General features: G+C 35.4%; 1 protein-coding gene across 4 annotated transcripts in view; it reads right to left on the bottom strand.

Annotated features, from left to right (window-relative positions):
- Window positions 1-18,232, bottom strand: part of Pdss2 (decaprenyl diphosphate synthase subunit 2) — a 256,744-nt gene that overhangs the window by 123,142 nt on the left and 115,370 nt on the right. The gene's annotated exons all lie outside the window — the stretch shown is intronic.

Here is an 18,232-nt window from a genome sequence, read left to right as displayed (position 1 = left end):
ACGCAAATTTTTTTTAAAAATCAAACTACAAATACAATTAATATGATGTAAAATAAACTGAGAAGGAAAATTGGGATGGCACATTTACCATTCCAAAGCAAATTACAAATTATATGGAACCTCTATAGAGAATACACTGCAGAATGTGAGAGAAAGGCAAGAAATGAAAAGAAACATGTGAGTGCAAGCATGTGTGCGTGCGCACACACATGTACACACACATACAATTGGCAAAGTTTGAGTAAAAGACCTTGAAATCCAAGACCTAAATCTATTCATCCAAGGAGGTAACCCACTCTCCTATATGATCTGAAGTGCAGCGAAAAGGAATGGATATGCTTCCACGGCAACAAAGTAACAAGCAAAGTGTACCAAAATCTGGCTATAAAAGGGGGGTGGGGAATGCAAAACAAAACAAAACAAAACCTCACAGAACTCTTTTTCAGTTCTACATCCAAATTCAAGTTATGACTTAAACACAAACTGTTTTAGTTACTTTTTTTTGTTTTGTTTTGTTTTGTTTTGTTTTGTTTTTGTCACCGTGACCAAAAGACCTGACACAATGAGAGGAGGAAAAGTTTATTTGGCTTATGGTTTCAAAGGTCTCAGTCCATAGATGGCCATCTCCATTGCTCTGGGCCCAAGGTGAGGCAGAACATCATGGTGAAAGGGTATGGTAGAGAAAAGTAGTTCAGGAAATGGTAAGCAGGAAGCAGAGATAGTTCTGCTCACCAGGGACAAAGTATATACCCCAGTGACTTACCTACTTCCTCTGGCCATACCTACCTGCCTACAGTTACCACCCAGTTAACTATTCAAGAGGATCCATGCACTGATTAGTTTAACACTCTCATAACCCAATCATTTTACCTCTAAATTTTTTTTAAGAGAGAGAGAGACAGAGAGAGAGAGAATTTTTTAATGTTTGTTTTTTAGTTTTCGGCGGACACAACATCTTTGTTTGTATGTGGTGCTGAGGATCGAACCCTGGCCGCACACATGCCAGGTGAGTGCGCTACCGCTTGAGCCACATCCCCAGCCCTCTAAAATTTCTTATATTGTCTCATACATGAGCTTTTGGGGAACACTTCATATGTAAACTGCAATACAAACACACACCAAATCACTTAAAGATGAGCATTATCATATTCAAATAGAGAACCACAGTGGTCTTTACAGGGAATGCAGTGGCACATGCCTGTAATCGCAGTGACTAAGACAAAGGCAGGAGGATCACAAGTTTGAGATGCTCTATGCAAGCTGGAGAGATCCTGTGTCAAAAGAAAAAATAGGAAGGGCTGGGATGTAGCTGACTGGGAAAGTGTCCCTGAATTCAGCCCCCAGTATGGGCGGGGTGGAGACCCAGATATAAATATCTAGTCCTGGCATTTCACTATCCTTACCTTGCTAGGTATTCAGGATAGTAAAAAAAAAAAAAAAAAAAAGTTTTTTAAAAAAGATTATACTCTGATTTCCAGTGAATATATACACACAACAAATATTCTTGAATATACATACATATACACACGTTTATAATTATTATCCACAGCAGGAAAAAAAATAAGGGAGTCTTTATAGCAAATATTATCCAGGAGAGGGAAAGATATATAATCTGAATATTAAGATTTAAAATGAAATATCTTTTAAAAAAATTTTAAGCAATCAGATTCTATATAATACTCCTGTTACCATGCATGAAATTATTTTCAAAATAAAGATCTGGCTATAAAAAATTATGAACAGAGTCACCTTTTTAGGCTATTTTTTCTTTTTAAAATAGCTTTATTGAGAAAAAAATTATATGTCATCAGTTTCACCCATTTTTAAGCATATAATTCAAAGAATTTTAATACACTGACAGAGTTGTGCCACCATTACTACAGTCTAATTTTACAAAATCCTTCACGCTAAAAGAAAAAAAGAAACAAAAACTTCAAGCCCATGTAAAGTCACTCTTTAGTCAGGCTATTTTTCTTTTCTTTCCTTTTTTATTTTTGGTACCAGAAATTGAACCCAGAGGTACTTTATCACTGAGCTACTTCCCTAGCCACCCCCTCCTTTTAAAACAGTAAAATTTATTGGTTTCTTACACAGCAAATGCTAATTGATAGAACTCTGTATGTCTTTAAAATGATATGTAGGAGAGGAAGTCAAATTACATGTCAAATATAATCAACAGAACTCCACAACCACAGGTAGAAGTTTGGAAAACCACAAAGAATATTACTAATATGTACTTCCATGAAGTTGCTGACATTGAGAGGTCAAGTAGATTATAAAAAACAATTGTTAGCACAATAATAACCTTGTGTCTTCAGTTTTCTTAAGTTACAAAAAGTGTTTACTTAAGAAACATAAAATATAAAAAGGTTCTGTAACATACAAATGGAATACTATCTTCTATTTACATTTTTTTCTTTCCTCCTTTTTTACTGGTACACTATAGTCATACTTAATGATGAGATTTGTTGTTAAATAAATGCACACAATTATAACAATATAATTTAATTCTCAATTCTTTTTTAAAATTTTGAGACAGGGTCTCATTAAGTTACTGAGGTCCTTGCTAAGGTGCTGAGGCTGGCCTAGAACTTGCTATCTTCCTGCTTCAGCCACTCAAGTTGCTGAGATTAAAGATGTGTGCCCATCAATAGACTTAAAGATAAGAACCATATGATCATCTCGATGGACGCAGAAAAAGCATTCGACAAAGTACAGCATCCCTTTATGTTCAAAACATTAGAAAAACTAGGGATAACAGGAACTTACCTCAAAATTATAAAAGCTATATATGCTAAGCCTCAGGCTAGCATCATTCTAAATGGAAAAAAACTGAAGGCATTCCCTCTAAAATCTGGAACAAGACAGGGATGCCCTCTCTCACCACTTCTATTCAATATAGTTCTCGAAACACTGGCCAGAGCAATTAGACAGACGAAAGAAATTAAAGGCATAAAAATAGGAAAAGAAGAACTTAAATTATCACTATTTGCGGATGATATGATCCTATACCTAGAAGACACAAAAGGGTCTACAAAGAAACTATTAGAGCTAATAAATGAATTCAGCAAAGTGGCAGGATATAAAATCAACACGCATAAATCAAAGGCATTCCTGTATATCAGCGACAAATCTTCTGAACTGGAAATGAGGAAATCTACCCCATTCACAATATCCTCAAAAAAAAAAATAAAATACTTGGGAATCAACCTAACAAAAGAGGTGAAAGATTTATACAATGAAAACTACAGAACCCAAAAGAGAGAAATAGAAGAAGATCTTAGAAGATGGAAAAATATACCCTGTTCATGGATAGGCAGAACTAACATCATCAAAATGGCAATATTACCAAAAGTTCTCTATAGGTTCAATGCAATGCCAATCAAAATCCCAACGGCATTTCTTGTAGAAATAGATAAAGCAATCATGAAATTCATATGGAAAAATAAAAGACCCAGAATAGCAAAAGCAATTCTAAGCAGGAAGTGTGAATCAGGAGGTGTAGCGATACCAGATTTCAAACTGTACTACAGAGCAATAGTAACAAAAACAGCATGGTACTGGTACCAAAACAGGCGGGTGGACCAATGGTATAGAATAGAGGACACAGAAACCAATCCACAAAATTACAACTATCTTATATTTGATAAAGGGGCTAAAAGCATGCAATGGAGGAAGGATAGCATCTTCAACAAATGGTGCTGGGAAAACTGGAAATCCATATGCAACAAAATGAAACTGAATCCCCTCCTCTTGCCATGCACAAAAGTTAACTCAAAATGGATCAAGGACCTTGATATCAAATCAGAGACTATGCGTCTGATAGATGAAAAGGTTGGCTCCGATCTACATATTGTGGGGTCGGGCTCCAAATTCCTTAATAGGACACCCATAGCACAAGAGTTAATAACAAGAATCAACAAATGGGACTTACTTAAACTAAAAAGTTTTTTCTCAGCAAGAGAAACAATAAGAGAGGTAAATAGGGAGCCTACATCATGGGAACAAATTTTTACTCCTCACACTTCAGATAGAGCCCTAATATCCAGAGTATACAAAGAACTCAAAAAATTAAACAATAAGAAAACAAATAACCCAATCAACAAATGGGCCAAAGACCTGAACAGACACTTCTCAGAGGAGGACATACAATCAATCAACAAGTACATGAAAAAATGCTCACCATCTCTAGCAGTCAGAGAAATGCAAATCAAAACCACTCTAAGATACCATCTCACTCCAGTAAGATTGGCAGCCATTAGGAAGTCGAACAATAACAAGTGCTGGCGAGGATGTGGGGAAAAGGGTACTCTTGTACATTGCTGGTGGGACTGCAAAATGGTGAGGCCAATATGGAAAGCAGTATGGAGATTCCTGGGAAAGCTGGGAATGGAACCACCATTTGACCCAGCTATTGCCCTTCTCGGACTATTCCCTGAAAACCTCAAAAGAGCGTACTACAGGGATACTGCCACATCGATGTTCATAGCAGCACAATTCACAATAGCTAGACTGTGGAACCAACCCCGATGCCCCTCAATAGATGAATGGATAAAAAAAATGTGGCATTTATACACAATGGAGTACTACGCAGCACTAAGAAATGACAAAATCATGGAATTTGCAGGGAAATGGATGGCATTAGAGCAGATTATGCTAAGTGAAGCTAGCCAATCCCTAAAAAACAAATGCCAAATGTCTTCTTTGATATAATGAGAGCAACTAAGAACAGAGCAGGGAGGAAGAGCAGGAGGAAAAGATTAACATTAAGCAGAGTCATGAAGTGGGAGGGAAAGGGAGAGAAAAGGGAAATTGCATGGAAATGGAAGGAGACCCTCATTGTTATACAAAATTACATATAGGAGTTTGTGAGGGGAATGGGAAAAAAATAAGGAGAGAAATGAATTACAGTAGATGGGGTAGAGAGAGAAGATGGGAGGGGAGGGGAGGGGGATAGTAGAGGATAGGAAATGTAGCAGAATACAACAGCTACTATTATGGTATTATGTAAAAATGTGGATGTGTAACCGATGTGATTCTGCAATCTTTGTAATGTTTTGAATAACCAATAAAAAAATTAAAAAAAAGAAAAGAAAAAAAAATAAAAAAAGAAAGCACAAAAATTTCCAAAAGGAAATGAACCAAAAAATGTCTGTAAGCCACAGATAAAGAAGTAAAAGTCATGTTTAAGTTTTGGTCATGAAACAACAACAACAACAACAAAAATCTTTGTCTTTACATTCTATACCTTCTCATCAAAACTAATAAAAGTCATATCCCAGTCTCCTAAAAAAAAAAAATAAATAAAAATAAAAATAAAGATGTGTGCCACTGCACCAAGCTGAGGCTGTTTTTCTTGATTTTCATTTTTGTTTTTCAAGTGTTTGGAATTGTTCATGAAATTAATTATAAATAGTAACAATATAAAATAGAAATGTCAACATACGCCTAATGAAAAAATATTATGATATGTGACAAATAGTAAACTGTCTCCAAAGCCAAATATAAAGGACACATTTTTTTATTTATATATGACAGTGGAATGCATTACAATTCTTATTACATATATAGAGCAAAATTTTTCATATCTCTGGTTGTATATATAGTATATTCACACCAATTCATGACTTCATACCTGTACTTTGGATAATAATGATCATCACATTCCACCATCATTAATTACTCCATGCCCCCTTCCTTCCCTTCCCACCCCTCTGCCCTATCTAGAGTTTGTCTATTCCTCCCATGCTCCCTCTCCCTATCCCACTACGAATCAGCCTTCTTATATCAAAGGAAACATTTGGCATTTGGTTTTTTGGGATTGGCTAACTTCACTTAGCATTATCTTCTCTAATTCCATCCATGTACCTGCAAATGCCATGATTTTATTCTCTTTTATTGCTGAGTAATATTCCATTGTGTAATATGCCACATTTTTTATCCATTCATCTATTAAAGGGCATCTAGGTTGGTTCCACAGTTTAGCTATTGTGAATTCTGCTGCTATAAACATTGATGTGGCTGTGTCCCTGTAGTATGCTGTTTTTAAGTCCTTTGGGTACGACCGAGGAGTTGGTTAGCTGGGTCAAATGGTGGTGGTTGCATTCCCAATTTTCCAAGAAATCTCCATATGGCTTTCCATATTGGCTGCAAGAATTTGCAGTCCCACCAGCAATGTATGAGTGTACCTTTTCCCCCCGCATCTTCACCAACACTTATTGTTGTTTGTATGTATAATAGCTGCCATTCTGACTGGAGTGAGATGAAATCTTAGAGTGGTTTTGATTTGCATTTCTCTAATTGCTAGTAATGATGAATATTTTTTCATGTATTTATTGATTGATTGTACATCATCTTTTGAGAAGTGTCTATTCAGGTCCTCGGCCCATTTATTGATTGTGTTATTTGTTTTTTTGGTGTTTAGCTTTTTGAGTTCTTTATATACCCTAGAGATTAGTGCTCTATCTGATGTGTGAGGGGTAAAGATTTGCTCCCAAGATGTTGGCTCTCTATTCACCTCACAGATTGTTTCTTTTGCTGTGAAGAAACTTTTTAGTTTGAGTCCATCCCATTTATTGATTATTGATTTTAATTTATGTGCTATAGGAGTCTTCTTAAGGAAGTCATGGCCTAATCTGACATGATGGAGATTTGGGTCTACCTTTTCTTTTGATAGGTACAGTGTCTCTGGCTTAATTCCTAGGTTCTTGATCCACTTTGAGTTGAGTTTTGTGCATGGTGAGAGATAGGGGTTTAATTTTATTTTGTTACATATGGATTTCCAGTTTTCCCAGCACCATTTGTCAAAGAGGCTATCTTTTCTCCAATGTATGTTTTTGACAACTTTGTCTAATATAAGATAATTAATTTTGTTGGTTAGTCTCTGTGTCCTCTATTCTATACTATTGGTCTACCAGTCTATTTTGGTACCAATACAATGCTGTTTTTGTTACTATTGATCTGTAGTACAGTATAGTGATAAAACCTGCTTCACTTTTCTTGCTCAGGATTGCTTTAGCTATTCTGGGTCTCTTATTTTTCCAGATGAATTTCATGACTGCTTTTTCTATTTCTATAGGGACTGTCATTGGAATTTTGATCAGAATTGCATTAAATCTGCATATAGTGCTTTTGGAAGTATGGTCATTTTGATAATATTAATTCTGCCTATCCAAGAGCATGGTAGATCTTTCCATCTTCTAAGGTCTTCTTTCTTTCTTTAGGGTTCTGTAGTTTTCATTATATAGATCTTTCACCTCTTCCATTAAGTTGATTTCCAAGTATCTTTTTTTTTTTAAGGCTATTGAGAATGGGGTAGTTTTCCTCATTTTCCTTTCTGAGGATTTGTCAATGATATATAGAAATGCCTTTGATTTATGGGTGTTGATTTTATATCCTGCTACTTTGATGAATTAATTTGCTAGTTCTAGAAGTTTTCTGGTGGAACTTTTAGGGTATTCCAGTATAGAATCATATCAGCAGCAAACAGTGCCAATTTGAGTTCTTCTTTTTCTATGTGTATCCCTTTAATTTCTTTCGTCTAATTGCTCTGGCCAGTGTTTCAAGAACTATGTTAAAAGAAGTGGTAAAAGAGGGCATCCCTGTCTTGTTCCAGTTTTTAGAGGGAATGCCTTCAATTGTTCTCCATTTAGGATGATGTTGGCCTGGGGCTTAGCATAGATCGCCTTTATGATGTTGATATTATGATGTTATCCCTAGTTTTTCTAATGTTTTGAATATAAAGGGGTACTGTATTTTGTCAAACGCTTTTTCTGCTTCTATTGAGATGATCAAATGATTCTTATCTTTAAAGTCTATTGATGTGATGCATTACATTTATTGATTTCCGTTTGTTGAACCAACCTTACATCCCTGGGTTGAATCCCACTTGATCGTGGTGCACTATCTTTTTGATGTTTTTGTATTCGATTTGCCATAATTTTATTGAGAATTTTTGTATCTATGTTCATTAGAGATATTGGTGTGAAGTTTTCTTTTTTGAAAATTAAAAAAAAAAAAAAAGAAAAATTTTTTTTAGTTGTAGATGGACACAATATCTGTTTATTTCTATGTGGTGCTGAGGATCGAACCCAGAGCCTCACACGTGCTAGGCAGGCGCTCTATCACTGAGCCCCAGCCCTAGCCCCAAGTTTTCTTTTTTTGATGTGTCTTTGCCTGGTTTTGGAATCAGAGTGATATTGGCCTCATAGAATGAGTTTGGAAGTGCTGCCTCTTTTTCCATTTCCTGAAATAAATTGGAGAGTATTGGTATTAGTTCTACTTTAAAGGTCTTGTAGAACTCGCTGTATCTGTCCAGATCTGGGCTTTTCTTGGTTAGTAGCCATTTGATGGTGTCTGATATTTCGTCACTTGAAATTGATCTGTTTAAATTGTGTATATCATCCTGATTCAATTTGAGCAAATTATATGACTCTAGAAATTTGTCAATGCCTCCGATATTTTCTATTTTACTGGAGTACAGGTTTTCAAAATAATTTCTAATTATCGTCTGTACTTCTGTAGTTTCTGTTGTGATATTTCTAAAGGACACATTTTTTAGGTGCCTGAAGTAATACTTTTTTTTCTTTACAAACTAACTATAAGGTATTTCAAAAAATACATGCAGAAAGTGTTTTCAGTACTTGGGGTATATATTTACAACTTCTAGGCAAATCATTTTGAAAAGCAAATAAATGCATATAGTTCATTTATTCATCCAAATTATCTTATTACTCAAAATCACACTGCATACATCAAAAAATCATTAAATGCACGTCTTTTTTTTTCCAGCTATCTTTTTGGTCTGGATCCACAGAAGCAACAAAAATGTTCAAAAGGTTGCCACAGTCATATAAGGAAATAATACATATGGATAAAATAATGAAAAAAATCTATGAGCCATAATTTACATGTTATAAAGAGCAATCTTCATTCATTCTTTTAAATTATATCACTTAATTCTAATATGGACTGGATATGTGTTCACTGTAATGAAAATCCATAAATGCTTATTTCAAGAGAAAGAAGTATCTCCAACTTTTTTTTTTTTCCTAGAAAAGTGATGTAGGAAGATTATAAGGTGAAATTAAAACTCACCTTTAAAAAAAAAATCACTACTATGGAATGGCCTTTAAAAAAGATATTACACATCAAATGAGAGCATACTCTAGAGTAAAAATTATAAAACTATATAGAGTTAAGCTGTTCAATATGATAGTAAGGTAGCTCTTAAACACTTAAAATGTCACAGCTGGTCAAAATTCAGATATTCTTTTTTTTTTTTTTTGGTACCAGAGATTGAACTCAGGGACACTCAACCACTGAGCCACATCCCCAGCCCTATTTTGTATTTTTTACTTAGAGACAGGGTCTCACTGAGTTACTTAGTGCCTTGCTTTTTTTGCTGAGACTGGCTTTGAACTCGAAATCCTCCTGCCTCAGCCTCCCAAGCCATTGGGGATTATAGGTATGTGCCACTGTGCCCAGCTCAGATATTCTTTAGTGTAAAATAACTTAAAATATCTCAATAATAAGTGCTTTACATTGATTGCATGATGAAAGATAATATTTTCAACATTTTAGTTTAAATATTAAAATTATTGCACTTGTTTCTTTTTGTATTTTTACTGTGGCCACTAGCAAATTTAAAATTATATTTCTTTGGATACAGATATAGTGCCACTTCCTTTGGGACCCTACAAGATTTCTATTTCTTTCCCCAGAAGTTCTCTTATAGTTTAGCATCTTTTCTTTCAGACTTTTGTTACATGTTTTTAACATATGTTTATAAACATATAGCAAATGCTATGCATTTTCCCATAAAAATGTGTTCATACTATACATATGGCACTGTAATTTGCTTTATTCACTTAATCTAGTTAAAATATTTGTGTCACTACATATTGAACTACCTCACTCTTTTTTTCTTTTTGTGATACTGAAAATTGAACTCAGGGGTACTTGACTACTGAGTTATATCCCTGGCCTCTTTTTAATTTTTTAGACAGAGCTCCACTAAATTGTCCAGGCTGCTCTAAAACTTATGATCCTCTTACTTCAGCTTTCTGAGTTTCTGGGATTATAGTCATGTGCCACCATACCTGGCTATCTCACACTTTTTAATGATTTTTAAAAAAAATTTTTTTTGTTGTTGTAGATGGACACAATACCTTTCTTTCTTTCTATCTATCTATCTATCTATCTCTCTATCTATCTATCTATCTATCTAATGTGATGCTGAGGAAAGAATCCAGGGCCTCACACATGCCAGGCAAGTGCTCTGCCATTGAGCCACAACCCCAGCACCTAATGATGGGGTTTTATCCATAGTATGGATGTACCATAATATTCTTCAGACTCCAGTAATAAATGTTTAGGTTATTTCTTACTCTGTAGCATCATAAATAATACTGGAGTGAACATCCTTCTACACATATCTTTGTATATATGTAGGAGCACTTCTGAGGATATAGTTCTAGAAGTGAAATTACACGATCCCCTCCCCCCCAAAAAAATGTCATTTAAAACTGTGTTAGTTTTAATGTACCCTTTCCATCTTAGAGAAGATAAATTTGTAAAATAAGTTATAAAATTTGGCTTCACACCCCAAATAGTGATAAGCATAAGGATCTGATTTTTCATAAAGACCTTAATTTTAAAAAGTAGATCAGGGGCTGGGGTTGTGGCTCAGCGGTAGAGCTCTTGCTTAGCACATGTGAGGCCCTGGGTTTGATTCTCAGCACCACATAAAAATAAATTTAAAAAATAAAGGTATTGTGTCCAACTACAACTAAAAAATATTAAAAAAAAAAAAAGAGTATAGATTCTGGAGCCAGACCACCTAATTCATACACCAGTTCTGCAACTTATCAGACCTTGAGCAATTTGCTCAGTGCTCTCATGGCCCAATCTTTTTATCTCTAAAATGGCAATAACAGCAGACAGAGTGATGTTGTGTAATGAATAAACAGATGAATGTTGCAAATGAATAAAACTACACAATCAGCAAGCATTCTACTCACAGTTTTAACTAGTAGATCAGGCAGCAGCTTTAAAAGTTTGCATTCAAACAATTAAATGGAGAACTTAGAGATCATCTGATACACTTCTAACTCAAAGAGGGGAAACTTCTGCTTTATAAGACTTTGTAAACGGGCAGCTGGGAGAGTGGTTGTCTGCATTACTACGTATATTTTGAGTAAACTTTGTAATGTCTCTATAATTTTCCAAGCAGCCTAACCCTTTTCCATTTTTTTTGAGGGTTTTATATTGTCTTTCATGTCTTTATATATTTCCATATTTAAACACCATGGCACTCTACCATTATTGTTTTTCCTATTCATTAGTTAATTCTTGTGTCCAATAATTAATTAAAGGAAATTAGTTTCTGCTCACCACACTGCATTCTTGGACTTTTATCCTATCAAATTCACTTGCTGAAAGAGTAATTACAGCTTACAGTAATTATTTTTAAAATATTGATGACTCCTGTCTTTATAAATAAATATGTTTATAAGTAAGCTTTAAAAAAGTAAGGCTGGGGCTAGGGTTGTGGCTCAGTAGTAGAGCGCTTGCCTAGCACATGCAAGGCCCTGGGTTCGATCCTCAGCACCACATAAAAATAAATAAGTAAAATAAAGGTATTGCGTCCAACTACAACTAAAAAGTAAATATATAAAAAAAGAAGGAATAAGTAGGAATGTAGGAATAACACAAGGAATTCACTGCTTTTCCCCATTAGAAGTCTTCTTGAGGGTTAATGATACCAAATGGTTCACAAACCAATTTGGAAGTCAAAGATCAGCAGAACATAGCCAGGTGCAGTGGCACATGCCTATAATCCCAGTGATTCTGGAGGCTGAGGCAGGAGGATTACAAGTTCAATGCCAGCCTCAGCAATTTAGCAAGACCCTGCCTGAAAATAAAATATAAAAAAAGGGCTAGGGATGTGGATTCAATTCCTAGTACTTAAAAAAAAAAAAAAAAAAAAAAACCAGCAGAACATAATGATAGCAAAGTCATGAATTTAGATCAACATCAACATTAAATATGTTCATCTTAAACAATATATACATTTCATTACCACATAAAGTAACCTATTCCTGAGTCAACTTATGGAGATAAAAACTTTAAAAACTAAATATTTTATTATTTTGTAACTTAGGTGTAAGAACAAGGAAAACTGACAGAAGTATTAACCTCAATTATCTGATTATCATTATTATCAAAAAATTACGTACGGAATTCTGACCATGTGTAGACTCTGGAAATATAAAAAGGTAGTTTTGTTTTATAAATAAGTAAGTATCAAAATATAATTGTGCAGGTACTTTCCCTTAAGTAGTTTAACACGATTCATGCCCTGAGGATTCAAATTTGATACAGTTGGTGATACAGTGCATAAAAAGATTTAATAAGCTAAATTGTGGAATCAACCTAGATGCCCTTCAATAGATGAATGGATAAAAAAAATGTGGCATATATACACAATGGAATATTACTCAGCAATAAAAGAGAATAAAATCATGGCATTTACAGGTAAATAGAGTTAGAGAAGATAATGCTAAGAGAAGTTAGCCAATCCCAAAAAACCAAATGCCGAATGTTTTCTTTGATATAAGGAAGCTGATTCATAGTGGGATAGGGAGAGGAAGCATGGGAGGAATAGACGAACTCTATTTAGGGCAGAGGGGTTGGAGGGGAAAGGATGGGGGGCATGGGGTTATTAATAATGGTGGAATGTGATGATCATTATTATCCAAAGTACATGTATGAAGACATGAATTAGTGTTAATATACTATGTATACAACCAGAGATATGAAAAATTGTGCTCTGTATATGTAATGAGCATTGTAATGCATTCTGCTGTTATATATAAATTTAAAAAAATACAAAAACTTTAAAAAAGATTTAATAAGAAAACTGTGGAGCACGTAACTGTGAATGAATGCCACAGTGTAGCTGCTCTAGGGATACACAATGATGATCCCTGGAGATTTGGTGTGAGGAATGAGAAGTCCCATGGGAAAGGTGACAGGAAGCTGGGCTCTTCTTGAATGAAGATCACTGAAAACAAGTACGCTGCTGCTTCCCACCTACCCTGGTGCCACATGTGGTGCCACCACAGTGCTCTAGGGGCTCCAAATAGGCAGCAACTTCTAGTACCAACAGGGCTCACTGCCCCTGCCAGACAATGAACAGAGTTGACAGCTGTCGTGAGGTCGTCTGAGAGTGGCTACAGTCAGAAGATTGAGGCTAGAATATGGGCAGAGAATAGGGTTAGGACTAAGGCTTGGGCATCTCTTCTCAGATACAAACTGACAAGAAAAGAAATAAGAATAACACCACAAAAAGGGAGAAAAATCCAGGAATATCCTTCATCTTCTCCCCACAGCCCTAATTTTCCCCAAATGATTTGGAAAAATAAAGAAAAAAAATGATTAAATTGCTATTATCTTCCAAAAAGTCATTTTCACACAGACAAAAGAAAATTAACATGCTTCTTACTTTACATTTTGTTCAAGTAAGGTTACCTAAACCAAAGAAATGTGAGTTGATAGCTAGGTCTTAGATACCACAGAAGAATATTCACTGACAGTTAATTATCGGAATGTCAAGTCATTATACTACCTAATTTACCAGCACACTTTCAGCTGGTCACAGGTGCCCTGCTGTGGACTAAAAAAGAGGCCTACTTATTAATCATAGTGGCCTTACAGAGTTAATTCAGTTTGAGAATAGCAGAGAAATAAATGAAGCAAACTTAGCCTTTTGTCTTCTTCTCATTCCAAAGAAAAGAATGCAGAAAAGACTTCTCTAACAGGGAAGGTGATATGAGAACACTCTGGAAAGTTTCTTAAAAGATAAACATGTACCTGCTCAGCTTCCTGTGGCCTTAATTTTAAAAACATTTGATGGTTCCTAATTGAACTGCCCTTCAATTGTTCAGATCTTGCCTTTCCATAAGCCCTTCTCCATGGGAAAGGACTGGGCCAGCAATCCTGAGAGGAAAGAGGTGGAGAAGCTGTGGTGCTTCTACTGTGGGAAGTAAAGGAGGCCGGGCTATTCCTCAGGTGATTCATGATAAGAGGCTGTGGTTCTGAATTCCTAATAACACAAGCAATTCAATTTCTGTATGCTTCTTCAAAGTTATTAACATTATTATTATTATTAATGGCATATTTTGAGCTGTCATATGGCCCTACCTATGGGTATTGGATATTTACCATGTTAAATTATCAATTATGAACATTTCTTCAAATAATATTTGATTTAAATCCTAAAGCAAGAAAGTGTAGAATAACCTACTGCATTAGACTGCCTGGGCTTCCATAACAATAACACAAAACAACCTGCAGATCAGTGCTTAACCACACATTTATTTTCTCACAGTTCTAGAGGCTAGAAGTCTGTGATCAAGGTGCTGAGGAATTCATTTTCTGTTGAGGGCTCTTCCTGGTTTGTCCATAGCCCCATTCCCACTGTGTCCTCATATGGTCTTTCTTCAGTGCCTGCACAGTGTGATACAGAACTAACTCTGTGTTGTCTCTTCCTTGTCTTTTAAGCATACCAGCCCTATCCCATTAGGACCTCACTCTTATAACCTTGTTTAACCTTAACTGCCACCCTAACAGCCCTATCTGCAAATACAGTAATAATGGGGTGAGGGCTTCAATATGTAAACTTTGAAGGACACAATTTAGTCCACAATATCTTCCTAGAAACATCTGTATATTATTTTTACAGTTTATAATGTGTTAAGTCAAAAGAAATTACATTTAATTCAGCTATTTCATAACACATTTAAAATTCAAGTACATTTAGCAAAAATAAGCACATTTTAATATGTAATTCTGTTTCTTTCACCTCAAATGTACAATTTTGATAGGATTTGGGGTAAAAGATGAATAAGACAGTGTAGTTCTTGATGTGTTAATCTGATTATGAGAAAGATAAAAGCAGATAATATCAATACCTATGGTAAATACACTGCCTAGCATCCTGAGCCAATGGGATTACAGGCATGCATTACCATATCTAGATATCTTAAGGAGAATATTTTCTGGTTACATAAACATAAATTCAATCATATTTCAGAATAGATGAATATTAGTTTGGAGTAAGACCTGGTTTAAATCTCAGATCTGCTACTTACAGCTATGTAGATCTTGGTTAAACAATTTGACATCTCTCAGCTTTACTGCCCTTATCTTTATAAAAGGGCCATCACTATTGACCTTTTGGAATGATCTGGAGCTGTAAATAAGATAACGTGTAAAATGTTTTCAGTACAATGCTCAGTTCAGGAAGCTATTACACCATCACCACTCATGTTGGCACAGACTTATGCACAGTGCACTGTGGAATACCAAAAAAGTACTTAGCCCAGCCTTGGATCAGGAAAGATTTCTTAGAGAACATGACAGCAGAGATGTACCTTAGACATAAGTTAGTCAGATGAAGAAAGATGGGAACATTATCCCCTGCAGAGGAGACAGCATGGTGAATGCAGGTAATGCAAGTATTTGTCATTTACTGGGCAATTCTATCACAAGAATAGTTATTAATCAGTTCCCTGTTACCCTGGCTTCCTACAGCAGAGTTGCTTCTCCCTTCTTATGCCTTGCCAAGCCTCTTCCCCAAAAATACATTCCTACCACTAATAGCTACATTAGGTGTGTCACATAAGGACAATTTCAGGTCTACAGAGGAAGGTGGGGTATAGGCCTCTTTAAAACCCTACAGAACCTGTTCTTTCTCTCTGCTGTATGAACATGAGAAAGGATGCCTGGTAGAGGCAGTATAAGTGGCTAAGAGTGTGGCTCTGGAGTTAGTTCAAATCCTTATGTCATTTTGGGCAAGTTAACTTCATTGTTGTTTCAGTGTTTCCCATTGGTTAAATGGGGCTAAATAACAGTACCCACCTCTTAGGGTTATTGTGAACCAGTGAATTTATCCATGTAAGAAACTATAACAGGACTTGGCTGCTAATAAGTGGTAGCTAATATTACCTACCAAAATTGAAAGTCTGTGTTTCAGGGACAAGACACTCTTCAGCAAATAGAGAATGTACTAGATTAGAAATGTGGTCATCTGTGGAGGGTAGAGGATCAAGGGAGAATAAAAGGGCAAAAAGAAGAAAATATTTATAAATATTTGTCTATTGCTTACTAGGTGCCCAAAGTACTACATTAAGCACTACACATACACAGTTCTGCTCCCCCGCCCATCCTGACAACAACTCTGCTAGGAAAGTGGTACTGCCCTCTAGTCCCAGTGTACTCACGTGGGTTCAAGGAGGTCAAGAACTTTAGATCGTGACCAGGCCTCAAAACTATGGGTGGAAGAACAGAGATCTTCTCTACCCACAATTATTTCTATTTGTCTCTCTGGGTCTCCAGTTTCTTAGCTTGAAAATTACATTAGATTTGACATGCCTAAGAAGAAACCTGAGAAACTGCCTAATTTTCATATCATTTCCTAGTTCTACTCCAGGAAATAGAAAAATGTGTTCATGTCTAATTTTATGTACAATGCTGAGGATTCCATTTCATTAAAATCATGAATTACAGCATATAAACCAACAATATACTTATTTGTCTAAAAGTTCAGAATACATTATAATTATACACTGGGCAACAGAAATATTATTCTCTTAACATTTTAATTGTTTTCAGAAATTATAAGTTGACTAGAACTAAATGTTTTACAATCTTCAATCTTTGTAATCTCCAACCCCAGATATTGTGTGAGGTATTCTGTGGACCTTTAATATCCTTGTGATTCACATTTCATTACTATTTCATTACTATGGCTTGTTAGGTATTCTTTTACTTCCCTTATTACAGAACATAGAATTTATAAGAATAAAGCTAGAAATATACAGCTGAAAAAGTCATGGGAAAGGTGAATCATAAGAGACTGTCAAGACTATTTATACAGCATTAATTTCAGGAGCTGAACCTGGGTGTAGAAACTACAGTCTTAAGGGTCTTATACATAGGTAGATGAAGCTTTTCATATTGTTACTTCTTTACCAATGGAGATGCTTCTTTCTGTTCCTCCTTCTTATACATACACACACCTTATCTCATCTTGGACCCTATATTAATGAAAGAGCACCAATCCTTAGGGGAAGCTTCAAATAATCTAAGAGGTTAGGGGGAAGGAAGATGAGACAGCAGACAATCTTCTATAGACATTTTACATACATATATATTTTTTAAACCTACAAATATATTTTTTCCCATTAATTACAGTTTCCCATATAACCATTAGTGGGCTCCAGTGATGCAAGTCATATTTATTAGAGGCAGCATGTCAAATAGGAGTTGACAATTACAGTCTCTATCAATACATATTATGCCAGACGGTAATGAGCCATCCACAAAGGGCTAGCCATCCAAAATAATCACGCCGCTTTCCAGAGAAATGTCGAAGAGGTTATGGTTTATTACACAGTGCTCATTAGATATACAGTGGCAGCATTAGCAATTTTTCCTTCATTTGCGTCTCATTTAAGGATCTGCCCCCACAAGCACAGTCAAATTAGTACACAAGGTTAAAACCATTATGCCCAGAAAAAAATTAAGTTGCATTTTATTTTACAGTAATGGTGGATCAAAGGTCCTTGGAATCTATTATTTGTGAGACCATTATCTAACGCAGAATATTAACAAAGGGGAAAAGAAAAGCAATGCCCTGCCAGCATGGCTTTGACAGGAACAAAGACACACTGTTTGAAATAAGCAAACACCACATTTACTTAATTAAATACTCCTAAAAAAACTATTTTAAAAATAACACTAAGGTTGTGACATCAACTGACAAAAGTCACAAAATTAAAGTTAATGATGAGGCACCAACCTATACTTTGAAATGCCTCATTTACATCAACTTATTTTTAAACATTTTTTATACTGCCTTTGTGCACAACTTGGTTATAAACTCATGGACTACTATAAATATTTATTTCCTTAAAAAAATTACCTTGTTTCTAATCTTCGTGACAAACCCACATTTATTGTTATTTAATGAATTGTAATTTGCAGATATAACTAAAAAGATCTGGTCAGAGGGCAGATCTTGGAGTAAGTTACAAACATTAAGATGTCTACTGCTAAATAATAGCTACCTAATGGATTTTGCTAAATCAGCAGACAAGTGGTTAACAACATCTGAATTAGCAGCAGAGTTAATAATTGCAGTAAAGTGATCTTGTGAAGAGGCTTC

The sequence above is a fragment of the Callospermophilus lateralis genome, chromosome 6 (genome assembly GCF_048772815.1).
Source record: "Callospermophilus lateralis isolate mCalLat2 chromosome 6, mCalLat2.hap1, whole genome shotgun sequence".
NCBI classification, from domain to species: Eukaryota; Metazoa; Chordata; class Mammalia; order Rodentia; family Sciuridae; genus Callospermophilus; species Callospermophilus lateralis.
Note: the sequence above shows the minus strand (reverse complement) of the source record. Positions and strands in the feature narration are given on the sequence as shown.